General features: G+C 35.6%; 1 non-coding gene and 1 pseudogene across 1 annotated transcript in view; one reads left to right on the forward strand and one right to left on the reverse strand.

Moving 5' to 3' along the window:
• Positions 1 to 15215, reverse strand: part of LOC107498386 — a 973375-nt gene that overhangs the window by 59082 nt on the left and 899078 nt on the right. The window lies entirely within an intron of this gene.
• LOC118604073 lies at positions 11505 to 11623 on the forward strand (annotated as a pseudogene).

Raw genomic sequence — 15215 nt, forward strand, 5'->3', positions numbered from 1 at the left:
TGGAGACCAGAAGGAGAATGAAGGTCCATTAGAAGTGGGGGCAAAATTGGAAAGACAAAGAAAATAAAGAAAAATGGGGACAACGGGCAGTGAATCATGTTAAATAGATGTCCAATATAAAGAAGGATCCACCTAAATTCTTCACACATCACGAGAGGAAAAATGTTCTCTTACTACTAGAGACATACCTTAACACTATCCCACCAGTCTCTGTGAGAGAGGTGAGATCCCAAGGTCAAATCCCTGTTAATTTTATTTTTAATTCTTACTTTTTCCTTATCGTATCAATCAATGTCCCTGTTTTCTTTTTATTTGTTTTGTTTGTGTGTGTATTTTTTTTATTTGACTTTTTGTTTGCTTGTTTTAATCAAAACAGCTTAAGATAGAGACATTGAAATGGAAACAACTTTCTGTTAGAAAATAACTACTAGGCATGACATACCGTATACAAGACAAGATGACTTTCCTAAAAACATAGAGGAAAGCAGAGAATGGCTTCAGGGGTGCGATACTTTGTAGGCACCCAGACAACTATTACTTTTTAACAAGCTTTTTCTTTGTTAAAGCTTGTTAAATTTCTTTAGTCACTGGATTGTTCCCTCAAGTAGTTGGAGCCTGTAGATCTTGGCTATAAAGTTGGCTGGTGTAATTAGTCAAGATATAGTAATTTAGATCCAATACTATGTTTGAAATGTAAGTGGATGGATAGCTTTTAGCTAGAAATTTAAGAAAATTTCAGTCCGAATGACCTGTTTGACTGTTTGAATGCCCTAAAATGCACCTGCTACTTGTCCTCCACCTGCTTGTCCTGTTACCCTGAATATTTTTGGCTCCAAAGGTGGGGGTGGGGGGCAAATATCAGCCCTCTTTCTGGGAAAGCCTAAGGCAATGGGACATATCTCCAGTTCAAGCTGCTGGTTCTGCATCCATGGAGTTGCAGACACATGAATTCTTACTACTCTGACAATGCAACAAATGATTTCATTTTCTTAATGACTCATAGGTTGTAAAAAACAGCATCCACCTTTCCCAGCCTTTAGCTGTGGCTGAACCCTGTTTGGATTGATAAGAAATAATAACTTGGCTAGGGAATCTTCTCATTTTTCCATTACTGAGATTTAGGAAGATAGCAGGTGGCTTGAAAGTGCGTTTGTGCATTGTACCCATTCTGTGTAGCTGTACCTTTGTGAAAAGGCCCCAGTTACAACAATAGCAGTGGTAATTACAACATAAACACTTATTGAGTACTTATGATACAGAGCTCTTTATAGGTACAAAGCCATTTAGCCCTCTCCACAGTTCTGGGAGCATTAATGTTTCAGTGGTTTGTTACATGTGAATTGTGAGTTTATTTGCCTTTTCGCACCTCAGCTGTTTCTCAATAGTGGAGGTAGGGGTCCTCTTATTAGTTTTAGAAGATTTAATTTCTCCTTTCCCAATCCTTTTTGCTGCTGTGCTCAGCTGAAATTTAGAATTTGGTTTAGGTCCCTTGATCTTAAAATTCCAATGACAAATGAAACGATAGTTTTCCAAACTATCCTGCTGACAGCACCAATTGTCCAAGTCAAACTCTTTTTTGGACTTACGCACAAGCGGCTTCGCTTGTTCCTTAAGGCCCTTGAGCCAGTTCGAACCCGCGACAGCACTTTGCTTAATATACTTAAATATGAAGAGCCCAGCGAGACAACAACTAAGTAAGGATGCAGACACACAAACGAATAAGATTGCAAGCATGCTAGGGTTTATTCATACCAGATCCTGATGGCTTTCAATCCTAGCAGACCACCCGGCGATGCCGGCTGAGGCAGACACACGATGAGCAGGAACGGCACGCCGTATCAATGCTGGGTCAGTTGCCAGTCGATCAACCGTCAATCAGCAAAGAGGCCTCTCGTTTGGATGGGCAGAATCTTAGGCCAAGAAGTAAATCAAGGGATGGAGAAATACACTCTTGTGAGACAGAGAGAGTGCTCTGATTTAGGTAGAGAGTCCTAGAGATTTTATGTGTAGTGGTGACGTCTTCAGTGTCTTATCAACCAGGTGCACGGGTGTCTGGATATCACTCTTGCTCAAAACAATTTCACTCTTGGGGTAAGCAACTTCAGTTCGGCAAAACAAGCTGGTTACATATCTAAGGTTTAACATTAGTGGAGCCATTTTACACACATGTAATATACTTCAAATCTAGTTCACACAAGGGCAAATAAACTCACGATTCACATGTAACAAACCACTGCAACAATTATTAACACTTTTGCACTTGAAATAATTGAAGCACAGATAAACTATATGTTCAAGTCAAATAAAAAGTAATTGGTCACAGTGTGGTTAGAGAGCCCATGTTTTTTTAACTACTACATGTTACTGCCTAGAGGGAGAAAAAATATCTTCTTCCTCCATTCCTGTACCCAGAAAAGGAGTCTTTAATCAAATCAAAATAATGTTGGAAAAGTGGTATAATAAGATTAATGAGCCCATACACAGAAGTCAGAGAGACCTGAGTTCAAATACCAATTCTACCTTGGATTAAGCAGGATAATCTGAAGGAAATCTTTTGTCCTTCCCTAGCTTCAGGGTCTTCATCTGTAAATAGGGATGCTAATGTCTTCCTTGCAGGGCGGGGGAGGGGGTTGAGGGCTAATAAAATAATAGATGCAAAGTCTCCAGGACAGTGTCTGACACATAATGAGTAATCACTCCAAAGAGTAATGCTTTTCTTCTTCCTTACTGCTCTGATGGTGTGGGGGAAGATCTTTACTATTATGTAAAACAGAAAAAACAGTTACATGGATTGCCTCAACTGCTAAACAGCCAAGAATTCTTTGTCGAACACCTGAGGCACTCAGGACCTCAGAGAACATTTTGTACTGATCAAGATGAAATGAATCAGTTTCATGAGGCATAATCCTATTTTTCAAGCTGTCTTGAGGCAAAGTGAAGAAGCTTAAAATATTTAAAAACTTAATTATGCTACCAGGCAACTTTGAGTTCTAGTGGTATGGAAAAAGAAAGAAAATTTCTATGTGGTGTCAACCCAGAATTTTTAATAACTATTAATTCTTTAAGTCAGATAAATATGTCAGTACACAGATGCCTTCAAAAATCAGGTATGGGTAAAACAAATAGATAATATCATTAGAATCTGCCTGATTTCCTCTGATGTCTGCCTTCTGTTTATGGTGAACACATCACATCACAACTTCTCTACCCAGTGCTTACTATTACACAGCCAATGGAACGAATTCTAACCTAGGATTGGAAATAATTCCAACTAAACTTGGAAGGGCATGAGGGAGCATTTAGGGGGCACTCAAGGGATTGATTTATTAACATCAAGTCAGCATATTAATAGTCCAGCCCTCATCTTGGACCGTGCCTCTGAGATGTGAGAGACAAAGTCCCAATGTTCTTTACCAGTTCTGGTAACAGAGGCCCGGCCTTGACATTTATTCAGTGCTCTTAACTTTTCAGTCAAGAAAATTGAGGTCTTCTTAGTGATTTTCCTCGCCATCTCCCCCTACATTTAACAATCAGAGAGAGAGGAAAAGAGGGAGAGAAACAGATTCTAATTCTCAGTTCAATTTTGCCCTTTAAGGACTGTTAAACTCACTTAATATTAAAATTTAAATTTCAAAAGCTTTTGTTCTATTTTTAGATGCTGTGTTCTTGATCTTCCGGATCTAGGATTATTTCCTTTTCTTTCTTCCTTATTATTTTGTATATTCATTGATATATTTATTCCTCATTTATTTATTTGTGCATTCATTCATTTATTCAAAAATTATTTGAGTAACTACTATGTACTGGGCATTGTATTAGGCCTTAGAAGTAACTGTAATATAGACAGTCTTTGTTCTCACAGATTCTTCCAGGTTAGTAGAGGGTAGAGACAAAATACTTGGTACAATGTGAGGACTTATAATAAGTACATAATCCAGACTTTGCAGACAGGGTTTGGAAGGCTCGGAAAGCTTTCAGTAAGGGGTAATATTTCATATAACTCAGAAAGGAGAGTAGAGATGCTAGGTAGTTAGTCACATCTGAGCGACAGAAGCCAAGGATCAGCTCTGTAACCCTAGAAACTTCCCTTAAAGACCTTCCTTAAGGACCTCCCAAAACCTAGAAGACAAAGGCTGTAAAAGTTGTGGCTAAACCAGCTATAAACGCATGCACATAAAGTACTGCTCCTAACTTCAGTTTCATTATACCATCATTTTATAATATCATGACTATACCTAGAAGTTCATGAATCTAACTATAACAGACTGAATTCTGGGTAAGCATATGCACAGTAGGCAAAGTGTTATATAGCAGCCAACTGTCACTCAAGGTGACCTCACATATGGATCGTCTAGAATCTCCCATCATGGCCAAAATATAAACAGACTTTTTTTTTGCATGGTTACAGCATTCCTGGCTGGAAACCCGCCTCTCTTTTTGGGATATACTCTTATCTCTTCTCCACCCAAATTCCACAGGGCTGTAGCCTTCCTTGGCACGGCCCAACACAACTCCAACATCATCCCTCATGCTGCTGAGGCAACACCAAATTTTATCTCACCCCAGTGGTGACAGAGATTAGGTGGAGGATAAAAGATGAAAAGGGTAGTTGGTAAGTAGAGAAGAAAACAGTAGGGTGTTCTAAACAAAAAACGGCATCTGCAAATCCCACAGCGAGAAAGGGAACATATAATATTAAAGGATCTGAAAGCTATTCAGCACAGCAAGCATACAGGAGTATGGATGGGGCTTGCAGGAAGTGAAAAGGCTATATTAGTATTTTAGAATAACTGTTCTGTGGTAAATACATTAGAATGGTACTGCAGAGAAACAAAGTTAGTAAGCTGTTACAGTAATTGATTTATAGATAGCATTTCTCTGTTTAGATAAGTGGCATTAGAAGTAATCTAAAGTGGAAACTGATAGGTGTTGAACAATTGAATCAGCTGCATGTGGTGGTTTAAGTTAGATGGGAGAGAGGCAGGAATCAAAGGACTTCCAGGGTTATGATTTGAATCAAAGGATGTGTGGTGGTATCATTCACCAGGAACATAGAGGGTGACATAGATGGAAAGGGAATGACAAGTTCAGTTTGATTTTATTGAGCGTGAGGTATTTATGGAACTCCTGAATGTAAATACAGAAGGAAGTGACATGCCCCATACTTGACATTCAGGACCTCCTGTCCTTCAACATCTACCTAAGACACCTACTTCTCAGCTGAATCGCATCTGTCTACGATGATATTCTCCAGATGACATATTTTGTCTGCAAGACCGAATGACTTCTGTCCTTTTCAGGCATATCTAAATCTCCAAGACGTGGTTCTCAAGCTGAGGGTGGATCTCATATTCCCAGCAGAACCTCAATACACAGGACCTAGAATGATTTCACAGATGAGAAGACAATTTCTCACAAGTGCCCAAAACCGATCCGATGCTAGAAACTGTTCCTGGAAGACAGGCATAGTCAGAAAAATAGCCTTAGCAAAATAGAAACTGAAAGAATTTGAAGAACTGAATGAAATAACTGATCAATTCAGATGATTTTAAAGGCTTTGACATTTCACAGTCACTCTTCACTCTCAAACTATCTATTTGGAAAAATATCAAGTAAAAATTACACAGTAAAACTCCAATACAGCTGCCTGAGGATGAAGAGTAAACTAGTTCATCAAGGTAATTTCCAAACTAAGTGTGTATATAGTGTTTTCAATGTGTAAAGTTTGGTTAATATATAGAAAGTACCTATAAAAGCTTATTTTTTAATGCAGAGATAAATTCAAGTCCACAAATAACAATAATTATATTTGTACTAAAATCTATAGTTTATGAAATACTTCCATGTCTATGAAATTATTTAAATCTCTGAAGTGCATAAATTCAAAAGCAGTTTTCCAGATCATTTGGTCTAATGTTAGGGAATCCCATGTAAATCCAGTCAATTTATCAATGTTAAAAATATATTTTGCCTCAGCTAAACCTCATTCTTCAAAACTAAATAATTATTTATGTTGGGAGCCAAAGAAGATGAAGAGTAAATATCTTCACGTGTGCTGGATTTCCTTCACATACTTATTTTTAATAAAACGCAGGAGGTAAAAGAAAGACAATAATTTTTTTCCAAAACAAGAAAACTGATGAACTAAAGAACAATGTAAATGTTTTTTCTTTATCCTATTTGTAGTTTCTAAATAAATATTTTATTTTAGATTTATAAAATTTATAAAAATAGTACAGAGATGTATTCTCCACAGTATATTCATCATTATTAATGAGCTGATATTGATATTATTAACTATATATAGAGAGAGAGAGCCTAAATATATATAGTCTACATTTTATTCAGTTTTTCTCAATTTTTTTCTTAATGTCCTTTTTCTCTTCCAGGATCCCATCTAGAATGCCACGTTACATTTAGTAGTCATGTTTCCTTAGGTTCCCTTTGGTTATGACAATTTTTCAGATTTTCCTTGTTTTTGATCACTGACAGTTTTGAGGATTATTGGTCAGGTATTTTCTAGAATACACATCGATTGGGATTTGTCTGATGATTTTGTCATGATTACACTGCAGAAATTCATTTCTGGAGGGAAATCACAGAGATCAAGTACCATTATAATCATATCACTTCAAAAGATATGATGTTGACCTTGATCACCTGATTTAAGGTAGTGTTTGTCAGGTTTCTCAATGATAAATGTACTCTTTTTTGCTCCCTTTATACAGTAATTTTTGGAAGAAAGTCACTATGTGCACCCAACATTTAACTAATAAAGAGTTATGTTTCATTTCTTTAAAGATGGCATAATTACATAAATCATTTGGAATTTTTCTGTTAGGAATATTTGTCTATTCTCCATGTTTATTACTTGTTTTCGATATTTAATTTTATGCATCAGCTTACAGTCCAATACAACTTTATTTTGTTGCTAAAATTTTTCCAGCTCTGGCAATTGGGAACTCACTCAGATGGCTTCTGGAACACTTTGATAAACCCATATCATGAGTATTTTTTTTCAAGTGTTTCCTTATTTCCTGGTGCTACAAGATGCCCCAGTCCTAGAATCAGACACTTCAAAGTTCCCCTATCTTGCCTCGGAGAGTGGGCCTTGGTTATGGTCAAGGTTCCACGAGGACTATTCTTCCCCCTGCTGGAGACATGAGGAACTTTTTCTTGGATCCTCATCAGAAGGTCCTGGTGAGATGACTGGGAGTAAAGCCTAGACAAGCATGGAGGGTCTCCCAAAGACTGCAGCCCCCAGGAGTTTCTCACTTTCATATTATTCTACCCTCAGCCTCCAATAACCTGTCAAAATAACTATTTAAGATTTTCCTCCTAGATTATGGCTCTAGTGTCTTTTGCTCCAGAGAAGCATTTCTCAGCTGTGATTCTCTGGGTTTACTGGTCTCTCTAGTTCTTAGTGTGGCATTAGCTCCCCCAAACTCAGTTGGCTGGTAAATCCAATAAGAGTCATTAAGCTGCAGTTTGTCCAGTTTTACCTGTTACTAGAATAGCAGTGACAATATCCAAGCTCCTTATATGTCAAATCTGAAACTAGAAGCTTCTCTATTCATGTTTTCTAAGATTGTTTGTTTTTTGCTATTCAGATCCATCTTTGGTTCTAATAGCTATCTGCACTCTTTTTCATTCTAATATTGCAAGACAGCAATTGCAGACAATTGTGTTTGCATTCTGTCAACTTTAGAATTCCTCAGAAGTTAAGTTTGTTTCTGAGTATGCATCAAGAAATTCTCAACTAGTCAAAGTGTATCATACATGTTAGAATGGATATTAATACAAATCATGGCATTCTGCACTTTATTTTAAAGATGCAGACACTTCAATACAAGTCATTCAGAACTAGAAATGTATTGCCATGAAATATACTGATAGTACCTTTTCTTTCCTACAGGTGCATATAATGAGGGTTTCACAATGGCTTGTGCTTCTAGACATTTTTTTTCTTAAAGATCATATGAAAAATATATTTTAAAGTGGAGAGAGGCAGATAGTTTTAGAATTTTTATTCATATAAAATGGCAACTCAGTAATTGTGCCTGAGAAGAGTAGTCTACATTGCAACTCCCGTGTTTCCAATATGCTCTTTCTTCCTTATGCACCAAATCATTGTTTGCTTATTTTACCCTGATGTCACTCAATGCAAAAGTTCAGAAGAGCATGAACAGGAAGCCAGCTGACTAGATTAGGAGTGGCTTTAAGAAGAAACTGATTTTTTCACTTGGTACAAGACTCAGTCAATTGCAAGTCTCAGGGTTTCTGCCATTTAGCACACAAGTACATGCAATATGAAGTATTGAAGGCCAGTGGTAGTTTGTCATGCCAATTAGACAGCCTTCCCATTCTAAAAGTTGATGCTATTTTAAGCAAATGGAGATGTCTTTCTCATTTCTCACTCTTAACAGGAACAGACACACACTATATGAGGCTTGCCCACCAAAGAACAAGCTTTTGGGGGCCCAGTGAATGGTGGAATGGCTTTGTACCTGCCTGAATGCAGTGACTTCAAAGACCTAGGAAAGGCAGCATTGCTAGATAAAATACAGAATGTCAGTTAAATTTTTAATTACAAATAAATAATGAATAATTTTTAGTACAAGTATGCTAAATCTGGTTACCCCTTTTTCCTTTAAGACAATTCCATTGTAGGAACTAGGATTTTCTTCTCTAAGAATTCAGCTTTTCTTGCCATATCAAGAGATCAAGTTACAATAATCCCTTCTTGAAAAGAAATCTCAAGAGCTGGAAAGCTAAAGCTGATGGATCACCGGGATTTTGGGGGGAGGAGTGTGAAGACATGGCGGAAGGCTCTGTCACAGTGAAAACTAACCTTAGATCTTCCTCTAAGAGCAGGTCACAACATTTACATCCATTAATCAACTTGTCATGTGAAGTGGCAGAATGCATTCGTACAGCTATTGGCTGACTTTGAATAGCATTTTGATGGTGTGGAAATAAATGTCCTGTTACTAACAACTGACTATGTGTAGAACACATTAAGCACTTAAATGGTACTACTCTAATTAATTTCCACAACAACCCCATGGATCTGCATCACTATATCTCTTTCCACCTGTGAAATGAAGCTTCAGAGCAGTCAAGGAAAGTTATGCAGTTATTACATAGCTTTGTGACTGAAATATTCTGGTTCATTTTCCTCCCAGAATTCTGTTGTGTACAATCTTTCACAGAGATCAAGGCCTGGACCTTTGGACAGACCCCTATAGGGAGGAGCCACCAAATCAGAGGAGCCAAGCCCCATGAAGAAAGGGTCCTTAATATGGAAAGTAAAAGATACCACACAAATCTCAGTGCCCCAGGTCTCACCAGCAATGATCAGGTGTTAGGGTCTCAGCATTATTCGAAAGGTAAAAGATCTCCAGATTATCTGTAGTATCTATAAAGGAGAAAATAACTTACTTCCCAAACAACCCTGGTGCATCAGGTATTGTCATAAATTATATTTATTAGATATTTTATTTAACTTTTAAAATAACCTTATGGTTTGTGAATTTACTGCATGCTTTATAGTAAAACAAAACTCAGGAAGATGAAAATACTTGCTGACAGTCTTCTGGTGAGGAGGGAATTGAATTAAGACTCAAACTTAGGGTTGTCTGAATGCAAATCCTTTGCTCTTTCCACATGCATCTCACAGCTTCTATGAATGTTTTCCATGTATCATATATGGAAATGAAAAGTTAAATATTTATAAAACCTCCTCTTGAGCATGTAACTTCACCAAGTTAAGTAGCTCAGCCATTTATTTTTAATCTGTCACTAGTGGTTAAAGTATATTTTAGGGGGAATATATTAACCTTCAATTCATTACTTTGCTATGATTTTTTAAAAAAAACCTTGGGGAAAATATATGTATATATTTTTTAATTTCAACCAAGTACAAAGGTGATAAGTTGTTTCCATGTCAAGGCATTGGCTCTAGGCCTGGTATTTGGCCTAGTTCAGAGTCATAGGCAGAAGATTGGTTCTATTAAATTCAGTCTGAGACAATACCAATTTTAAAATTTTGCTTAGAAAGTTTTAGAGCTCAGCTCCAAGACTCTGAAAGTAGGATACTTTAGCAATAGGGTTATTTAAGAAGTTAATCTGAGATATCCACAATGTTATGAAACATACCAGGAATATGTCCCAGCCACAAACTTAAGTATCAGGAAAGAAAGTGAAATTCTGGGAAAATCAGGGGAATTGGAGATAGGGAAAGAAGTGGGTACCAGAAAGGTAGCATGATTATGGCTAGAGGGGCCAGTTATACAGATGTACCACCATCTACTGGAGATAGACTAGGAAGTCAGCCATCCATTTTTGACGCATACCAGGCTCTGCATAGGGTGGGAAAGTACTCTCAATGAGAACCAGGCAAGTATGGCATTCCTACTTGAGAATGTCACTTCTATTTAATTTCTGTGTCTTCCTTATGAAGTATTCTTCACGTTTTGGCCTAGACGTCATGTTCTCAGGACAGCTACTAAGACCTTAGCCTGAATTATAACATTATAGCTCTGTGAGCTCATTTGGACACTCTGCTACTAACTTATGGAAACAGGAACTGCATTGTAATTATTTCAGTTCCCCTCCAGTGGACTAATATTAGGCTCACATTTAATTTTCTCTCACCATATCAAATTCCTTACTGACAAAGTCCTCTAAAGTTCAATTAATTCAGCAATATGATTACATTCCCAGAGAAATATATAAACATCCCAGCTGTGTAAAAATGGTGGCTTCTTCAGTATGCTCTACTATCAGAATGCATTCTTGAACTGAAGAAATTCCAACTGTGATTCAAGGGGGAAAATATGCAATAGTACTGCTAATTTTTGTGGCTAGCCATTTTTAGAAAATGTCGTTAAGATCCTTACACTGTTCGTTCATGTTTAATATGCATCTGTTTACTCATATCTCTGAGTGGAGGAGAATATTCCCTGACTACAAAGGTGGGTGACTTGAGATAAAGTCTATTAGAATATTGACACAGTGCTGCAAAGAAGTTCTAACTTTTACCCAATTCTTTCCCCCCCAATTCTTATAAAGAAGAAACAATGAGAATAATACCAAATAAACTATAACATATCTACTCAAATATTAAGAATATTCTATTATCCAGTGTAAAGCCTTATACTAATGGAACCTGTTCTGACTATTTATTCTTTTGCTTCTTTACCTTTCTCTAAATGAACAAAAAAGGTCACTGTGATCTAAAACCTGAAATAGCTGTATTCGAGGAATCTCAAATACTACAATTTTATGACTACGTTTTTGCTGAAAGTTATTTCAGAACAATAAGATAAATGTCTGTTGAATTTATAGACCCCAAAACAGAAATATAAGAAAAATTGGAAATACATTTATATATTCTCTGATATTTATGATAAAAATTATTATCCTTCTATCTTTGGTATCATTTAAGCTGTGGAACCAACCTAAAATTGACTTCATGCATTAACTGCTTAAAAATATTCAGATTCTACAGCTATGCCACCCTTAACATGCCCGATCTCATCTGATCCTGAAAGCTAAACAGGATTGGGCCTGATTAGTACTTGGACGGGAGATCACATAGGAATACCAGGTGCTGTAGGTTTAAAAAAAAAATCAGATTTTTATGTAGCATATTTACACATCAGTTTATCAGATTAGTAAAAATCCCGTCAGGGAGATTTTGTGTCTATTTTTTTTCTTTGAAGTGCAAAGAAATTTACTCAATTGTATTATCATCAAAGGAATTAGAAAATTCATCACAATATTTAAATCTTTAGGAGAGTATGCAAATTCAACTGTGTGCTAGGAATACTCTTTATTTAAAAAGACATAAAGTTTGGTTTTAAATTTTTTATTTTATTTATTTCAAATCGAAATGCTGTGAATGACATTCCACTTAATCATTGTCAAGCAAATTCTTCCTAATTTTTATCAATTTATATTTGGCTATGAAAAACATGTTTATATAACTTTTGGTTTTCTCTCTGATATGTAAAGAATTTAGAAGTCATTCTTATCCTCACAGCAAGAAAAAAGCTGGACAAAGTGAAAATGAACATCTCTCTTAGAGCCATCAGAGAATTGAGGTCACAGAATATTTCTGCTTTTAAAACTGGAGAGATGAGTGAATACAGCTTATTGGAATCAAAACCTACCCACTGGAGCCAGAAAGTGGTAAGAGTACTTAAACAGTAATTGATTAATATCTGAAGATTGAGTGTGGACTAGCCCAAGAGACAAAAACTTCTGAGGACACAGCCTTAGAGTTACAACAATGTATGAGATTTCCCTCTAGTATCCCCTCTAGGTTCTCATTGTGAAGACTGGACGATAATCTTCTTGTATCTGACAGCAGAAGAGGAAATGTAACCCTTTTAAATACTCTCAGTGTCTTGTTATCTTTAATAAAGACCATTCTCAGAGGAAGCTATTGCACTCAACCACCATGAAAAATACCCAACTCCAATCCTCTGCAGCCTTTGGCATGCAGAAAATAAAATAGTCAATTATAGACCTCTTGCCTGAGTCTTCCAGTTTCACCCGAAAGTGGGAAAAGCCAGAAAAAAAGCTGAAATGAACTTATGAAGGCCCAAAGCTGGAGGCACAGGACCACTAAAAGACTTTGACTTGACTGAAAAATTATGAAGTACTCCCCTTACATTATCATTCATAAAGAGGGTTACTATTTAATAAGAAGAAAATACAAGAGAAAGAGCTTCATATCTCAGACCTTAAGAAGAAGTCTCTAGAGAAGCTAAAAGACAACAAAAGGAGACAAAAACAAAGTAACCAGAGAAAATTTTAGCCTCTGACCCTACAACTACAACAGACATTAAACATAGCCTTATTCTTAGCAAGATAAATATAGAAAGTCGCACTAAAGTCTTAAATGCCTAGGTTCCTTTAACATATACATCATGTCCAGTTTTCAACCAAAATATTGCAAGGTATGCTAAAAGTAAAAAAAAAAAAAAAAAGAATACAATCTGAAGAGACATAGGAAGCATGAAGACCAAATTTAGATATGACAGAAGTATTTAAATTATTAGATTAGGAATTTAAAATTACTGATTAATATGTTAAGGAATCTAATGAAAATGTAGACCATGCAAAAAGCATAAATAATATAGGCAAAAAGATGGAAGTTCTAAGAAAGAATTAAAAGAAAGCGACGCATAAAATGCTAAAATAAAAATAAAAATTGCCTTTGAGAGAGTCAATTTCTGATGTTCAAGGAAAGAATCAATAAGGTTAAAGATTGTCAATAGAAACTTCATAAACTGAAAAATAAAGAGAAAAAGAATTTTAAAGGAACAGAATACACAACTGGTGCAGAATTTAAAAAGATGTAGCACATATAATGGGACTCTCAGAAGGAGAAGAAAGAAAAGAAAGAAAAAGAGAAAAGAAAGAAAGAGAGAGAGAAAGAAAAAAGAAACAAAGAAAATTTGAAGTAACAATTTTCCATAATTAATGATGGACACCAAATCGCAGATCCAGGAAGCTCAGAGAACTTCAATCATGAAAAATACAAAGAAAAATTTATAATAGGTATATCATATTCAATCTATGCAAAATCAAAGACAAAGAGAAACTTGAAAGAAACTTAAGGGAGACAGTATAAAAATTAATTATTCTTCTTTTTGGAAAACAGGAATGCAAGAAAAAGTGGAGCAAATGTTTAAAATGTTGAAGAAAAACAAATCAAAAAGAAAATGACTATGAACCAAAAATTCTACATCCATAAAACTAACCTTCCAAAGAGTAGAAATGCTTTCTCAGACAAACATATTAAGGACATTTGTTGTAAGTAGAAGAGCCTTGAAAGAAATGTTAAAAGTTTTTTGGAGAGTAGGAAAATGATAGAATTCAGAAATCTGGACCCACTTAAAGAAAGAAAGAGCTCTAGAGAAAGAATAAATGAAGACAAAATACATTGTTTTATCATTCTTAATTGAACTAATGGATAATGTTAAAAAATATTAGCAACAACTTAGTAAATGAGTATAGTTTAAAGACAGTAATATAAGGAAAGGCATGGAGTAATACTCAGTTACCTGCAATATTACTGAAAAAGTGAATTGTTATTTGAAAGTAGTCTTAAATTAGTTGTAAATGTATATTGTATGCTAAAGCAATCACTAACAAAATTTAACAAGAAAGTATAATCAATATGCTAAAAGAGAGAAGATCAAATGCTATCACATAAAATACTTCTAACAAAATGAGGTAGAAAAAGATGGAAAGCAAAATGAAAAAGAAACAACAGCAACAAAAAACCCCACCAAGATTGATGAATAAAAAACAGGAAAAAGTTACAAATATGGTAGATGTTAACCCAAAAATATTTTTTAAAATCACTTTAAGTATAAATGATATAAATACACCAATTAAAAGGTAGAAACTGTCAAAGTAAATACATTAAAAAAAAGATGTAACTAAACATTGCCTAAAAGAAAACTTCTTGAAATATAAAGACGCAGATAGCTTAAAAGAGATGGAATAAGATACACCATGTTAACATTAATAAAAAGAGAAACTGGTGTACAAGATAAGGATGCCCATTATTACCACTTTTGTTTATCATTATACAGTAAGTGCTAAACAGAGCAATTTGGCAAGACAAAGAAATAAAAGAAATCTGAATCAAAAAGGAAGAATCGAAAGAATTGGAATCAAAAAGGAAGAAGAAAACTGTCTCTATTTGTAGATGACATATTATATAGAGAAAATCCTAAATTTCGCACAAAGCTTGTTAGAACTAATAAACAAATTCAGCAAAGTTGTAGGATACGAAATCAAAATACGAATATCAGTTGCATTTCTATACACTAAAATTAGACTATCAGAAAGAGAAATTAAGGAAACAATCTCATTTACAATAATATCAAAAAAATAAAATAACAGGAGTTTCGGTCAAGATGACACAGTAGAAAAATGCTGTGCTTGCCTCCTGTTACTATCAAATCAAAATTACAACTAAACTGCAGAACAACCATCAGTGAGAATTGCCTAAAGTCTAGCTGCAAAGAAGTACAATAATTAAGGCTATACAGCAGAAGCCACACTGAGACTGGTAGGAGGGGCAGAGATATTAAACTGCTGACTCAGACCCACATGCAGCAGTTGAGAATCAGGAGAGATATCTTGACCATTGAGGTCCCCCTGGAGGAGCAAGGGATCTAGTCCTACAC

This window comes from Rousettus aegyptiacus, unplaced genomic scaffold, assembly GCF_014176215.1.
Source record: "Rousettus aegyptiacus isolate mRouAeg1 unplaced genomic scaffold, mRouAeg1.p scaffold_m13_p_6, whole genome shotgun sequence".
NCBI classification, from domain to species: domain Eukaryota; kingdom Metazoa; phylum Chordata; class Mammalia; order Chiroptera; family Pteropodidae; genus Rousettus; species Rousettus aegyptiacus.